General features: G+C 42.9%; 1 protein-coding gene across 9 annotated transcripts in view; it reads right to left on the reverse strand.

Annotated features, from left to right (window-relative positions):
• SCML2 (Scm polycomb group protein like 2) overlaps window positions 1-10,870 on the reverse strand; it is a 105,810-nt gene extending 94,940 nt beyond the window's left edge. For 5 of the 9 annotated variants that reach the window (XR_014835797.1, XR_014835798.1, XM_005673471.3 and 2 more), the window contains exon 1: window positions 9,890-9,984. The gene's annotated coding sequence lies outside the window, so the exon portion shown is untranslated. Of the gene's footprint in view, window positions 1-9,889; window positions 9,985-10,258; window positions 10,487-10,640 lie in introns of those variants that run through there. The other 4 variants (XM_085008655.1, XM_013985953.3, XM_085008653.1 and 1 more) reach the window with 3 other exon arrangements.
• Between the last annotated feature and the right edge of the window lie 4,943 nt (window positions 10,871-15,813).

Below are 15,813 nucleotides of genomic sequence, written 5' to 3' on the forward strand. Positions count from 1 at the left end.
TACCAAGGCCTTTATATTCATTTTTTTTTCTTTTTTTTTTTGCCTTTTCTAGGGTCACTCCCATGGCATATGGAGATTCCCAGGCTAGGGATCTAATCGGAGTTGTAGCCACGGCCTATGCCAGAGCCACAGCAACGCCACATCTGAGCCACGTCTGCAACCTACACCACAGCTCACAGCAACGCCGGATCCTTAACCCACTGAGCGAGGACAGGGGTCAAACCCGCATCCTCATGGATACTAGTTGGGTTCGTTAACTGCTGAGCCATGATGGGAACACCTAAACGTCCATTTGAGAGTTAAAGATATTAAAGCTCAAAGACCTGCAAAATATCACTCAGCTAGACTTAAACCTTGGTTCATGAATGCTAAACCATCATGCTAAAATTGCTTCTGTACTGTTTATGTACATGCTTTACATGTCCCTCCCAGAAAGCTGTGGAGGGCACTAACACATCTGGTTCATCTTTGTATTCTGCAGTGTCTCTCTACCATGTCTATCACAGAGTAGGGCCCCCCAAAACATTTGCTAAATGAATAACTCTGTTGTGCCACAGTGTACTTATACCTAAACCATACAGTCACAGAATATTGTGGTTTAAAAAAAAAAAAAAAAAGTCTGGTGAGATTTTCTTTTGGCTGTCACAGTTATTCTCCATTCCTTTCTGCAATGTCTAATCTGCTTAGTTTACACATAAGTCTAGATCAATGGGCCAAGGAGGAAATTCTATGCAATCTGAGATAGTCTCTCACTTTCCCAACAGCTGATAGACCTTTTTTTTTTTCACTCTGAATTTGATTTCCAGGATGTTTGAAGTCTCAAAAAGACAGGTCCCAGTACAAATGTGCTGTTATTGTTAAAGGTATTTTTCCAGGGAGATGGTATACTATGCTGTACCAGAATTCAGTTTATAAACTGCAATTACCGGAGTTTCCGTCGTGGCGCAGTGATTAACGAATCCGACTAGGAACCATGAGGTGGCGGCTACGATCCCTGCCCTTGCTCAGTGGGTTAATGATCCGGCGTTGCCGTGAGCTGTGGTGTAGGTTGCAGACACAGCTCGGATCCTGCGTTGCCATGGCTCTGGCGTAGGCTGGCGGCTACACCTCCGATTTGACCCCTAGCCTGGGAACCTCCATATGCCACGGGAGCGGCCCAAGAAACAGCAAAAAGACCAAAAAAAAAAAAAAAATAAAAAAATAGAAATAAATAAATAAATAAATAAACTGCAATTACTTAACAGTTGGAACCAAAACACGTGTTAAAACCAATATTCAAAAAAAGGGGGGGGGAGACAGTCCCTACACAGAAAATAATCGAATAGCAAAAATATTTCATTATATCCCCTTAAGCAGAAGCAACAGTATAAGAAGTTACAAGGCTAAAAGCGGTTTACAAATATTTTTGCTGGTAGTTTTAAAGAAAAGATTGAAATTAGTAACAGAAGTTATACACATACATATAATTCACCAGAGACTATTAATGAAATAGCACAAGTAGAATTTTTTTCTTTTTCAGTCTATCTCATATAAAGACATTGTTTTCAAACTTGAAAAACAAACAAAATAGTTCTTCTTGGGGTTCCCACTGTGGCGCAATGGGTTAGGGATCTGGTGTTACTGCAATTGCAGCATAGATCAAAGCTGACAGTTGGGATTCATGCCCTGGCCAGGAACTTCTATATGCCACAGGTGTAGCCAAAAAAAAAAAAAGGTTCTTCTTTATGGCCCAGTCAATAGGATGATGGTGAAGTCTGAGTTAACTGACTAATAAAGGTGATGAAACAACACCTTTAAGTTTCTCATTTTGACTTGAAGATAGTTTATTACTTTGATTTCAAGAAGTATTTCACATTGGGAGTTCCCGTCGTGGCGCAGTGGTTAACGAATCCGACTAGGAACCATGAGGTTGCGGGTTTGACCCCTGGCCTTGCTCCGTGGGTTAGGGATCCGGCGTTGCCTTGAGTTGTGGTGTAGGTTGCAGACGTGGCTTGGATCTCACATTGCTGTTGCTCTGGCGTAGGCCGGTGGCTATAGCTCCAATTCAACCCCTAGCCTGGGAACCTCCATATGCTGCAGGAGCGGCCCAAGAAATGGCAAAAAAAAAAAAAAAAAAAAAAGAAGAAGAAGTATTTCACATTTATACCTAAATGCAAAAACACTTATTGACTTAATTGAAATACATTATAGCTATACGTTTTCCTTTGACAAAGAGAATCTGGCTCTTTTAACTAAAAATTTGCTCCTGGTAAGGTGATTATCTTAATACAGTTTTTAAAAAGTGTATACAGTTGGATGTGGAAGCCATGGATACAAAGGGCTACTGTACTGAGCCATTTATATAAAGGACTTGAGGCTTGGTACCCAAGGGGGTCCTGGAACATGGATGGGAACAACTGTTATATACACACTGCATAGCTATACGTAACCTGTTGAACTGGACATGATTCATCACTTTAAGACTTCACAAGCACCTAATCAATTTATTCAGTAACAAATTTCCCATTTTCTGACATACTTGTAAAAGTAATCAGAAAAAAACCTAAATTGTAATGCTGTAATTACACTTAAAAATAAAATCTCGGGGAGCTCCTGTCGTGGCACAGCGGAAACGAATCCGACTAGGAACCATGAGGTTGTGGGTTCAATCCCTGGCCTCGCTCAGTGGGTTCAGGATCTGGCATTGATGTGAGCTGTGGTGTAGGTCACAGATGCGGCTTGGATCCCGTGTTACTGTGGCTCTGGCGTAGGCCGGTGGCTACAGCTCTGATTAGACCCCTAGCCTGGGAACCTCCATATGCTGCAGATGAGGCCCTAAAAAAAAAAGACAAAAAGACAAAAATAATATAAATAAAATAAAATCTTGGGGAGTTCCTGTCATGGCTCAGCGGTTAACGAACCCAACTAGCATCCATGAGGAGGCAGGTTCAATCCCTGGCCTCATCCAGTGGATTAAGGACCCGGCACTGCTGTGAGCTGTGGTATAGGCCAGCTGCTACAGCTCCGACTAGATCCCTAGCCTGGGAACTTCCATATGCCTCGAGTGCAGCCCTCAAAAGACAAAAAAAAAAAAAAAATTAAATTAAATCTGAGTTGTAAATAATAGGATTTCCCATGTGGCTCACAGCATAAATACTCATTGTTGAATTGTGAATAATCAATATTAAGAATGAACAAACATTTTGTAAACAACAAGGTTGTATTACTATAACCAATCTCCTGGGATAGACCATGATGGAAAATAATATTTTTTAAAAATGCAGGAATTCCCGATGTGGCAAACGGGATCAATGCTCTGGAGTACTGGAACACAAGTGGAACTGGCCCAACACAGTGCATTAGGATCTGGCAGCCTAAGTCACAACCGCTGTTCAGGTCTGATCCCTTGCCCAGGAGCTCCAGGAATAAACTAATTAATTAAATTTAATTACATAAAAAAGATGTTATATATATGTATGACTCAGTCACTGTGCTGTAGAGCAGAAATTGGCACAACATTGTAAATCAACTATACTCTAATTTAAAAAAAAAAAAAGAATGAACATTTTAGAGTTCCCTGGTGACTCAGTGGGTTAGGGATCCAGTGGTGTCACTGCTGTGGCGTGGGTTTGATTCCTGGCCACAGAACCTCCCATGCGTCGGGAAGCCAAAAAAAAAAAAAAAAAAAAAAAAAAAAAGAACTTTTTTTGTTTTGCTCTTTTAGGGCGTCCCGCAGCATATGGAAGTTATCAGGCTAGGGGTCAAATTGGAGCTACAGCTCCCAGCCTATGCCACAGCCACAGCAAGGTGGGATCCTGGCCTCGTCTGCAACCTACAGCACAGCTCGCAGCAATGCTGGATCCTTAACCCACTGAGTGAGGTCAGGGATTGAACCCACATCCTCATGGGTACTAGTTGGATTCACTTCTGCTGTGCCACAGCAGAAACTCCAGAATGAACACTTTTTAGTAGTGAGGATTTATCAAATCAAGCCTTCTGGAGGGGTAATTTTAATTATGCTTTAGTAAAGTCTCTATCTCCAACAAATTAGAAGTTAAATTTTTTTTTGCATCAGAGCAAACCCAAAAAAGGAAACAATGATTTTCAAAAATTTTTAATTTATCTAAAAAATTAGGAGTTCCCGTCGTGGCGCAGTGGTTAACGAATCCGACTAGGAACCATGAGGTTGCAGGTTCGGTCCCTGCCCTTGCTCCGTGGGTTAACGATCCGGCGGTGCCGTGAGCTGTGGTGTAGGTTGCAGACGCGGCTCGGATCCCGTGTTGCTATGGCTCTGGTGTAGGCCAGTGGCTACGGCTCCGATTCAACCCCTAGCCTGGGAACCTCCATATGCCGTGGGAGCGGCCCAAAGAAATAGCAAAAAGACAAAAAAAATAAAATAAAAAAAATAAAAAATTATAGTCACTGGAGTTCCTGTCATGGCTCAGCGGAAATGAACCTGACTAGCATCCATGAGGACGCAGGTTCGATCCCTGGCCTTGCTCAGAAGGTTAAGGATCCAGCACTGCCACGAGCTGTGGTGTGGGTCACAGACTCTGCTCAGATCTGGCGTTGCTGTGGCTGTGGTGTAGGCCGGCAGCTACAGCTCCAATTGGACCCCTAGCCTGGAACCTCCATATGCTGCAGGCGTAGCTCTAAAAAGATGGGGAAAAAAATTATAATCTCACGGTAAAATAATTAATCTCTTACAATCTTAAAACAATTTATATGAATGCTATGCATTTGGTTAAGAAGTACATCATATCAGAAAACAGATAAATGAAAGACAAGTCAAGGGTTACCAAAATCTCAGTTTATAGTTGTAAATTCCTAAGGTTTTTAAAGCACAGCCACAGGCTAATTGCCCAAAGACCTGCTGCCCACTGACATTTGCAGAGGACTGAAGTTAATAGCAGGGCATGTCAATTTACTACAGGCAGCTCTCAGTGCGACATTTTGACAAAAGAACTGGGTCAGGTTACAGCCTGTTCCTATTATCACAGCAGTCTAGATTTATGGTTTCTAACACTGGCCCTACAAGAAATAATGGAAATGATGACAACAACAATCCCTGCTAGACAACAGATTACAGAAAAGCATGCAATAAACTACAATCTGAAGTGACCAGAAAACTAAACATCCCTGACAATACTTCAAACATGAGGCAGGTGTCAGTAAATGACCCATTTAAACATTTCTATAACCTCTCAAAAATCTCGACACAAAAAAAATCTCAAATCAGACTTCCTAATCTAAAACCAAGCAATATGTAAATGTATTCAGCACTACTGAGTTCTAACTTAAATTCTTTTAATAACAGAGTTATCAAACTCTACTAAATTAATACTCCAAATAATACTGAAAATCTTCTAAAAGAAAAAAAAAAGGCAGTTTCACAGCTAAGGGCACAAGTTTACAACTGTATTCAGAGGGGCAAGGACAAGAGAACTGAAGAAACACATGTGATTCACTCACTGCTTAATTTAAAACTAAAAGAAATTTGTGCTACAGGTACAGAGCTGTTTGTCTGGAATTCAGCACCAGTTAATCCTTATGAGAAACAGAAGCCAAGAAAAAATCAAATATGTATTCTAAAGACAAGAAGCAAACAGAAGGGTCCCACCAACTTTTCCCTGAGAACAGAAAGCATCCTCAAGATATGCCCCAGAATTGCAATGTATCTGTCCCTTCTGAAGTTTACAATGTAACCACAAAAGGTGGGCACTCTTTCCGCTCTTACAACAATTTGCTCCTATAAACGTAGGAAGGGGCAGAGCCACAGCCATAAACACAGGTCACAAGTAGTAAGTAGTCAAATGCTCTCTGTACCTTCCAATGTTTCCCAGCTCTTTACTCAAACAATGCTTATTCTTCTTTTTTTTTCTTTTTAACTTTTAGGTTAAACATGGAATTCATCTAGTCTAGGTGAGATGAATACGAAATTAAGTTGAAAAGCACCATCATATAAACTCTTATAGGAGCCTCAAATCCTTCACTGTTCACACAATAAGATATTCTCATTTCTTACGTTAAAACCTTTCCATCACATGACGCAAATGTGATAGTAAGAGAAAGGTTTAGGGATATACGCTTAGTAGAAATCACTCAGCATAAAAATCACTAGTATTATTATCTCTAAGGTGGCCACAGTTTACTTACATTAGACAATATAAAGACAAAATATGCAAAAAATGCCTTACTCATTAACACCAAACAACATATGCGTATTTCAAATCTTTTATGGTTTGTTTCTGAAGTTTTCTGAAATTATCCTACTTTTAGAATGGCCACCTCTGCTATCTCTTAAAAAATAAGATGGTATCACTACAGTAAAGGCATTTCTATGCTTAGAGTAACCAAAGCCCAAACTAGTTAGAGCCTGGAAAACTCACCACTAAATTATACCAACCTATTTCAAGCTGAGATAAACAGCAATGGTTTCTCTCATTTATTTCCCCAAGACAGAAAGATCATAACGATTAAGATCCCAAATCAAGGAAGAGGTTTTCTTTCAAAATGACCAACATTTGCCATTTTCAAAATTGCCATGCTTTTGGTTCCTGAAATCAACAAAATCACTTCAAATTAACAATATTCCTTAAATTCTTAAAGATACTTGCTCACTCCAAACTACAAAACACCTGAGCAATGCCAGACCAATATTCATACCATAGCCTCACAGCTCTAATGCTGATGGCTGGCAGAGCTGGCTTTGTTCATGTCATATATTCTAAAAAACCAGGAATATTACTATGAGGAGACAATGAGACTCTCAGGGAGGTAAGCTAATAAAGAAAATGACCTCAGATTTCCATTCACAATTGGAATGAGAGTAGAGCGGGCATAAAGGTGGAAAAAAAGCAGCAGACTAACCTGGCAAAAAAGAGCTAGAGGTGACTAATAACTCCCATAGCAGAGGATCCTTTGCGTCCTCCAGTGATCCAGTTACTAAAATTCCAACACTCATTTCTATTAGCCCAAACAAATACTCAAGTGAAGTTATCCTCCTCCATTCCTCTTTCCAACCTGCAAGAGCTTAAGCTAAAATTGAGATTAAGATCTTCCTTAAATGGAACAAAGGACTACATCATTTTCATTCAAAAAAATCTGGCAATTACTCAGCCTTTTCAAGACACTTTACTATCATCAATTATTTCTCAGTGAGGCAGTGCAGGATTACCCTGACTATTTCACTGATGCGGAAACAGACACCAACAGCAAAAGGAACAGGGGCAGGAAGAGGGGTGATAGGAAGCATCTGGGAGGAACAGGCAAGCAGCTAAAAAGGAACAAACCCACAAGAAAATGAGAGTTACATCTGGCTTATAGCTGACCATTATAAGCCTTATTTGTTATTTTTAAGTTCAGAGAGATTTCTGAAACATTTTTTAAAAAGAAAGCACTTGAAATGATCAATTAATAGCTAGTTATAACATGAACTACTCAGTCACAGAAGTTACTTAGCATTAAAAAACATCCACTCTCCAGAGCACAGACTGATTTCAATTTATACCAGTAATTATCCTTTTCCCCTCAAGCCTAACCAGCATGTTATCTGAGCCAAAAATAATCTCTCATAAAAACATATAGCTTTATATAATCATAACAAAAAACACACAAAGTTAATATCACACAAGTCACAAGTAATTCACAGTTACATCCAAGCTTTGTTTAGAGAATTATGACCAAAATTGACTCCCTGAATTTGTCACTGAAATAAAAGGACTACCTGTTCTACATTCATATAAATTTTCTTAGCTATAACCTTGAAATTTTCAGGAATAAACCACTGATGGGAAGTCTTAAAGTCCCAGAAACCAGCACAGATAGCAGTAGGTTCAACTGAACTTCCATGAGCACAGGTACTGAATAAAAATGTGTTGACTGAAGCATAAATCCAAAGGACCGACCAAGTGCCTCAGAAGAAAAACCACCTCTTTAAGAATGACTCCAAGGTTTTTTGTACACAGGACATCATTAACTTTAAAGCATCCTCACACATAAATAATGTAGTTCAGTTATATTAATCTTTTTCCCCCCAAACTATCAATTTCAAAAGAAATCAGGTTATCTCGGGGAAACAGGTATACACCCTTAGAAGCTTATAAGGTTACATAACATATATATGAAGTTTACTCAGATATGTCAAAGCCATTTTAAGTGGTGTTTCACTAATTTCTTGAAAAAATTCTTTCCGACTCTTTTGAAGAATATGGATAAAGAAAGAGCCAAACACAAGGCATCGAGGGCTCATCTCCTTTTTCAAAATCCCCATTGCACTCATTTCCAAAAGCTGTTTTCACATTGCTCATATTAAATATACAAACCCACAAACATGGTGAAAGAACATTCATCCCTGGAAATACATTATTTAATGAATAATTAGAAAAACGAATGTCAAGAGCAGCAAAACTGTCATTATTGAAGAACATTCTCAAGTACCATTATTGAAAAAAAAAAACTAAGTATCAGTCTATGAACTATTGTTATAATTAAACTGCTTGTCACAGGAAGTTGTACTCCATAAATATAATACATCTTATAACACTCTTACCCCCAAACAGAAATATGAATAGCTCTGTGAGCACTAAAAATGCAGCAGCATCTGCAGTTATTTTCAGAAAGATAACCATATCCAATAATTTCGTAAATCATATGATCATAAGTAAATACTCACTTTCGCTGCCTCAGTTTCCCCCTACTAACAAATCCAAACACTTTTAGAGAAGTCTGTCCTAAAGTCACCCTTACAGGTAAGTCATAAATGCTAATCTTCTAATTCTTCAAAGTAGAAGCCAGTTCCAAACTGTAATCACACTTTATAATCAATGACATGTGCATTACAACCTTTAAAAAAAAAAAAAACCAACAATCTTAAACGGGAACTTGTAACTAATTACCTGTGCTGCCCCAACACTGGGGGCGGGGGTGGGGCGGCGCGAATTTCAGCTCAGCCCTCAAAGCTACGTATCATCTCAACGCGCAAAATCTATTCAATTCGCTTACTCGTTCTCCCCCTGGCGATTCACACTAGGATGTAGCACAACCACTATCCAGGTAGAAAAAGCGAGAACGCTATCTCGAAATAAAGGGAGGAGAGGTCTTGGGACCCAGTCCCGCCCGGAGAGCACCCCGGCCGCCTCGCCGCTCCCGGGGAGAGCTGGAGCCCCGCTCGCCGGCCCCAATCCCCAGGACCTGCCGCCGCCCCCCGCCCCCGCGCGCCGCTTCACCCCCCGAGGGCGAGCCACCGGCGCTGCCCCCTGCCCAACCGCCTAGAGCCCCGGGGCGCGAGTCCGACAAACACCTGGCACCCGGAGCCGAGCTCGAGCTCAGCCAGAAGCGCATCCTTCTAGACTGACGTTTCCCTCCCAAACTCCAAAAGTTACCTCACAAGTCCCCGGAAGGCTGCCGGGCGAATTTCAGCCCAAACCAGGCAAAGTCATCCCTACTCAGCCCCGCCGCCCACCCGCGCTGTCCCCACGGCCGGAGGATGCTCCGGAGGGTACTGTCTGCGCTTCACGCCAGGGGATGGTTAGAGGAGAGTGGCTCGGCGCCCGAACGTCGCCGGCGGGATGGGCCGGTGCCCAGCGACCGGGCCTGGGGCGAGTGTGAGGGGCGTCGCGAGAGCGGCTGAGGGGCGTCGCGAAGAGCACTACGTGGGGCAGGGGAACCCCGGCCTCGGGGGTGAGGCCGCCGAGGGGCAAGGGAGCCCTGGCCTCGGGGGTGAGGCCGCCGGGAGTGGGTGACCAGAGTGCGCGGCCGAGCTGGGGCCGGACCCCGCGGGACGGTGAGGGGGCGTTCCTCGCGCGGGACTGGCCACCGAGGACTCCCGCCCGCCCGCGGACAACGGCCAGAGCCGGGACGCCACAGCCCCGCCGCTCTGGTCTTCACGGGGCCCGGAGTCGCCACGCACCTCGAGTCTCTTCAGCGAAAAGAGCGAAATTCTGTTACACTGGTCCCGCGAGCCGGTACCGATCTTCACACCGCCGCCGCCATGTTTGAGAAGCCGCGCGCGGAGCCGCGCATGCCCCGCAACCGCCACCGCCGCCCCGCCCCCGCCCCGCTGCCCGCGTGCCCTGCGGTTGCAGCCAGCGCGCCCTTTGACCGCAGCCGCGTGCGGGGCCCGAGCCCGCAGCCCAGCCGGAAGCCCGCGCGAGCTGTGGTGGGCGATGAGACTCCGCGAGCCCGGGAAAACCCTAGGGAGTTTTCCCTCATCCTCCCCCCGCCCCATCTGCCCTCCCGCCAAAAAAGAAAAAAAAAAAACCAGTCGCAGCCCATGCACCTAAGACCTTGGTGGGCCTTAACTGGAACCCCAGGGTCCGCTTCAAGTTTCATCCGAGGGGAGCTCGCTTCCCTTGGCCATCGCCTTCGATTCTAGACCACCGCCCATCCTGGCGCACCGAAAAGGCAGGCGCTTCCCTAGGAACTCAAGTTCGATGAGCAAGGAAAGAGCAGCTCGTTAGAGCAGCTTGAGCAAAGCCACTCCTTCGCGGGTTGCAGCACAGTTCTTGAAACAGCTTTTTTTTCTTTTCTTTTTTTTTTCCCCATGAGTTTTGCCACGCATTCTCCTACAGCTCCACATTCTGGATTTAGTACTTCCTCTAAACCCAGGCTTGAGCTAACGGGAACTAGCCTAAACCTGGAGAGTAAAATAATTTGCTCACAAGCTTGAGGGTGCTCGCGGTCGTCTTCGAGACTGCGTTTTGGGGTCTCCTCCCACCCCCGCTCCGGACGAAGAGGTTGCGCAGGTGGAGGTCACTCCAGGGGGAAGAGGCGGGTGCAAAAATAGCTCCAAAATGAATCTCTCCGCACAACATAGCAAACAGAAAACTAGAGAAAAGCATCCCATTCCTTGTTGTCAGATTGGGTATAGGCAGATATGAAGCTTTTGTTTGAAAAATAATACGATGTGCTGTGTTAGCCAAAAGTAAACCAATGACAGGCCTTCTCTCTCTACAGCTCTTTTCAAAAGTTGGATGGAGGTTTTGCACCCGTGATCTGCTTAACTTAGTATATAGGGCATGAGTATTTTTTTTAACCATAATTCGGAAATTGGAGCCTAAAATTTAAAAGAAAAAGCACCGGCGGAATATATCCATTTTCCGCAAAGCAAAATGAAATTGTTTTCATACAACACAACTTTAGCAATGTTAAACAAGGGCCGAATTAAAGTATTTTTTATTCTGTTTAAGCACTAGTGAATCACACAAGATCAGATTGCTCTGATTGTTCTTGCATCATTTAAAAATGAATAAATAACTGTTAACTGACAATTCAAGAAAACTTGAAGGCAAAAATAGAAAAACTAGGCCATTGATATGCAAATATTAAAGCGAGATTTGGATCAGTTGTGTAATATATATCACATAGGGAATATTGAAATGGTCTAAGATGACGTTTCAAAAATGTCTTTAAAAGCCAGAAAGTTATCTTTAACAAAAAGAAACAGGTTTAATATTAGCAAACCCTTAGTATGGGATATGGCAGGACTGGGAGGTGAAACACAAATGTTGAATTACTGGCTATTGTCTTTCTAATCCTGATGCAATGGAAATATTTGAAACTCATCTCTACATTCTATGAAAGATTTAAGTTATTTATGCCTCTTTTACATATATGGAACCTTTATTAAATTGTAGACATACTGCTCTGATTGTAAATTGCCTGTCTCAGGGATGCCTCATTTACTTCCTATAATTCTTTACCATATTCCCCATGAAATTATATTATGAAATTTTTATTTCATAATATTTTACAATATTTCCCATGAAATTATTATACGAAATTATGTCATGGAAACTCTTTACCATAATTCCCATGAAATTCCTCAGTCTGGAAGTGATAGTGGCTTCACTGTGATAGCTTCTGGCAGGAGCTCCTCCTTCGAGACTGGTTCTCACTGGGTCTTCAGGAACCAGGAGGAGCAGGTACAGCTTCCAGCTTCCAGTTTTTACTAATCCCTGGGCAACCTCAGAATCCCTTATTAGTTCCCCTAAACCAACCCACACCTCTGTGAATAATTCGTTCAGTACTCTTCAAAAATCTTATATAACTGTATCTTCTATTCCTTCTGCTTGGACCATTATTGAAAGGGTCTTTTTCTCTTTATTTCAAGCCAAGCAATTAAGAGGTTAAGTGTTTCAAATATTTCTGTAACCCTTTGAGAATTTATAGATATGAGGCACTGTGTCTATAGCACCTAAGGATTTCACAGTCTGTTATATGTAAACAAGTCACTATAATACTATGGATAAAATCAACTTAGAGGTATTTTCTTAGAGTGGAGGTTAAAGAAGACAATGTGCGAAAAGCCCCTAAATACCAACTGTTAACTGATAGTAAACACTCCATAATTACTAGTTTCCCAAAGGCTATTTCTTAAGAGGGTAAGAGAGGTAACATTTGAACTGAGAGGGGAAAAAATGCAGAGTTTGCCAAACAAACAAGAGCATATGTGCAAAGTAATGAAGAGTCATTGCATGGTCTTTGAATAGTGGAAGGTTCAAAAGGTTCATTGGGCTGAACAAAACAAGGAGTCAATTTAGAGGACTTGAGTGCCATGCTAAGGTGCTGGAACCTTATTCAGAGCATGATGGGGAGCTATTGAAGGTTATATAGCAGGGTAGTTCTAGAAAGAGAGTTGCAGATCCCTGCAACCCCTCTAGCTGCTGCTACAGCACCAAGGGCTCTGCTCCCCGATCCTAATAGAAGCCTGAACTCAGTGAGAGCAGTCAAGACAGGAGCATGCTGGCAGGAGGCCCCTGGTCGTCCAGTAGCAGCCCCGGAGAGCTTGGGCAGAGGCTGGCAATAGTCAAAGCAGTTAGACTTCGATGGTCACTGGGAGGGGGTTGAGGACCAGAGCAGACAAGGGAGCTGGCTGGATCGACCACTTCACAAGGCCACCTGAACAAGTGTAGTCTCACCCTTTATGTTCTTTTTTCAATTGAGCTTTATTTATTTTTATTTATTTATGTACGTATGTATTTAGCCTTTTTTTTTAGGGTCGCACCCACGGCATTTGCAGGTTCCCAGGCTAGGGATCAATTTGGAGCTGTAGTTGCCAGCCTATGCCAGAGCCACAGCAACACCAGATCCAAGCCACATCTGTGGCCTACACCACAGCTCATGATAATACCAGATCCTTAATCCACTGAACAAGGCCAGGGATCAAAGCCACATCCTCGTGGTTACTAGCTGGGTTCATTACCGCTGAGCCACAATGGGAACTCCCTCAACTGGGCTTTTATTTACATGCAGTAAATCACGCATATCATAAATGTACAGCTCAGTCGTTTTGCATGTGTATGTGCTGATGTACTCATGCAGGCATCCATGGATAGACATTTCCAACACCCCAGAAAATCTTATGACTCTCCCCGGTCAGGAATACACACTTCCCCACCTCCAAGTAGCCATTATTCTGACTTCTACCTTGTAGATCAGTTTTGCCTGTTCTTGGATATCTTATCAATGAGCTTATACAGCATGTCCCCTTTTATGCCTGGCTTTTTTCACTAAACATTTTGTCCCAAGATTCATCCCTATTGTTGAAGCATCACCCGCATTTTTAGCAAGCATTGCAGACAGCTGCGCTATCCCCTTCTTTCCCACAAGCTGTTCTTTTTGAATAAAGCTACTGTAATTTGTTTTCCAATTGTTTTCTCTTTCTTTTTTCTTTTTTGGCCTCATCCCCCCCACAGCATATGGAAGTCCCCAGGCTAGGGATCCAGTCTGAGCCAGAGCTGCAATCTACACCACAGCTGTGGCAACGCTGAATCCTTAATCCACTGCATCAAGCCACACAGGAATCGATCCTGCACCTCCAGAGAGACAAGCTGGATCATTAACACACTACACCACAGTGGCAACTCCTCCAATTATTTTTTCCTCCTTCTTATGATGAATTCTCTTTAATAAAGGCAGTAGTTTGGCCTCCAATTATATTAAACCTTCATTCTCTTTTTAAAAACATTTGTGTATTTTTTTTTTTTTTTTTTTTTTTGCCATATCTGCGGCATCTGGAAGTTCCTGGGTCAGGAATCAAACCATGCCACAGCAGTGACCAAAGCCTCATCAGTGACAACGCTGGATCCTTAACCCACTGAACTCCAGGGAACTCTATAAAACGTAGTTATCTTGATAATGAAAGCTTTGTTTTATTCAAAGTCAAGGGCGGGTTTCACTTTTATACCTGTGTGGGGTACTGTGTAGATGAACTATTGACCCTGCTTCCATTTGAGGTCATCTGTCTAAATACAGAGGTTCGAAGACAAGCATTTAGAGGCCCTTTGCATTCCATGTGTCCATAGCTTTGGGCAGTAGAGTTTTGTTTGCTATTTACTTCTGCCTTGCCAAAAACAAACAAGCAAAAAACAAAACATACAACCAAGAGAATTTGCTTGGAAAGATACAAAGGAAAACTAACAGAGGCAATAATGGAAAAGCAGGCAATGGTGTCTGACAAAAGGAAGAATAGAATTGGGAGAGTCTGGGTTCAAGAGAAGTGGGATGGTGGAGGACAGAGGGGTCATCTGCCTACCTGCAAAGGCCAAGGTGACTGGAAGTCTAAGAGACAGCACATATCATTTTTTCCCCCTGTGAAGCATGGAATGTCCTTTGTTCCTTGACTGGTTCAGTTCATTGCCATTTCTGTTCTTTTATGCATATGGCCGTCTGGGAATTTAACTCTTCCACTTTCCTGGGGCTCCCACCTCTAATTTCCCTTTCAGCCTCTGTCTTTCCTGGGCCAGCCTCCTGTCCAGCCCCAGCTCGATGAATGGCCCCTCTCACTTCCCATCCTGATAAGACTTTTACTCTATGTTACCATCCCTAGGTAAGTCCAGCTTGGATTTCACCAAACTAGGTCTCTGGAAGTCTTTTAGGTCATACCACTTAGAATTAATTTTTTGGAGTTCCCGTCGTGGCGCAGTGGTTAACGAATCCGACTAGGAACCATGAGGTTGTGGGTTCGGTCCCTGCCCTTGCTCAGTGGGTTAAGGATCCGGCATTGCTGTGAGCTGTGGTGTAGGTTGCGGACGAGGCTCGGATCCTGCGTTGCTGTGCCTCTGGCATAGGCCGGTGGCTACAGCTCTGATTCAACCCCTAGCCTGGGAACCTCCATATGCCGCGGGAGCGGCCCAAGAAATATCAACAACAACAGCAAAAGACAAAAAGACAAAAGACAAAAAAAAAAAAAAAAAAAAAAAAAAAGAATTAATTTTTTTTCTCGTATGTGTACATGTTTAATTTTTTAAATATACAAAAGTAGAACAGTGTAATCGGCCCTATGCACCCATCGCTCAGCCCCAAAGATTATGGCCAATCATGCCTCATTCACACCCCTCTCCAATCTCCCCCATCCTCTATTATTTTGAAACAAAGCCTAGATAGACATCATATTATTTATCTTATAAACATTTTATTATGTATCTCTTAAAGATGACTCTTTTTAGAACATAACTGTATCAGTGTTCCATTGCTGCCATAATAAATTACCACAGGAGTCCCTGTTGTGGCTCAGTGGAAATGAATCTGACTAGTATCCATGAGGACGCAGGTTCGATCCCTGGCCTCGCTCAGTGGATTAAGGCTCCAGCATTGCTGTGAGCTGCAGTGTAGGTCGCAGACGCGGCTCAGATCTGGCATTGCTGTGGCTGTGGTGTAGGCCAGAGGCTACAGCTTTGATTCGATCCCTAGCCTGGGAACCTCCATATGCCATGATTATGGCCCTAAAAAAGGCCAAAAAAAAAAAATTACCGCAAATTTAGCCCCTTAAAACAACAGAAGTATATTATCTTACAGTTCTGGAGGTCTGAAGTTCAAAATGAGTAGGCAGGG

This window comes from Sus scrofa, chromosome X (genome assembly GCF_054392235.1).
Source record: "Sus scrofa isolate SSC_HxYL_T2T_F1_AM1 chromosome X, Sscrofa_HxYL_maternal_Yorkshire_Landrace_v2.0, whole genome shotgun sequence".
NCBI classification, from domain to species: domain Eukaryota; kingdom Metazoa; phylum Chordata; class Mammalia; order Artiodactyla; family Suidae; genus Sus; species Sus scrofa.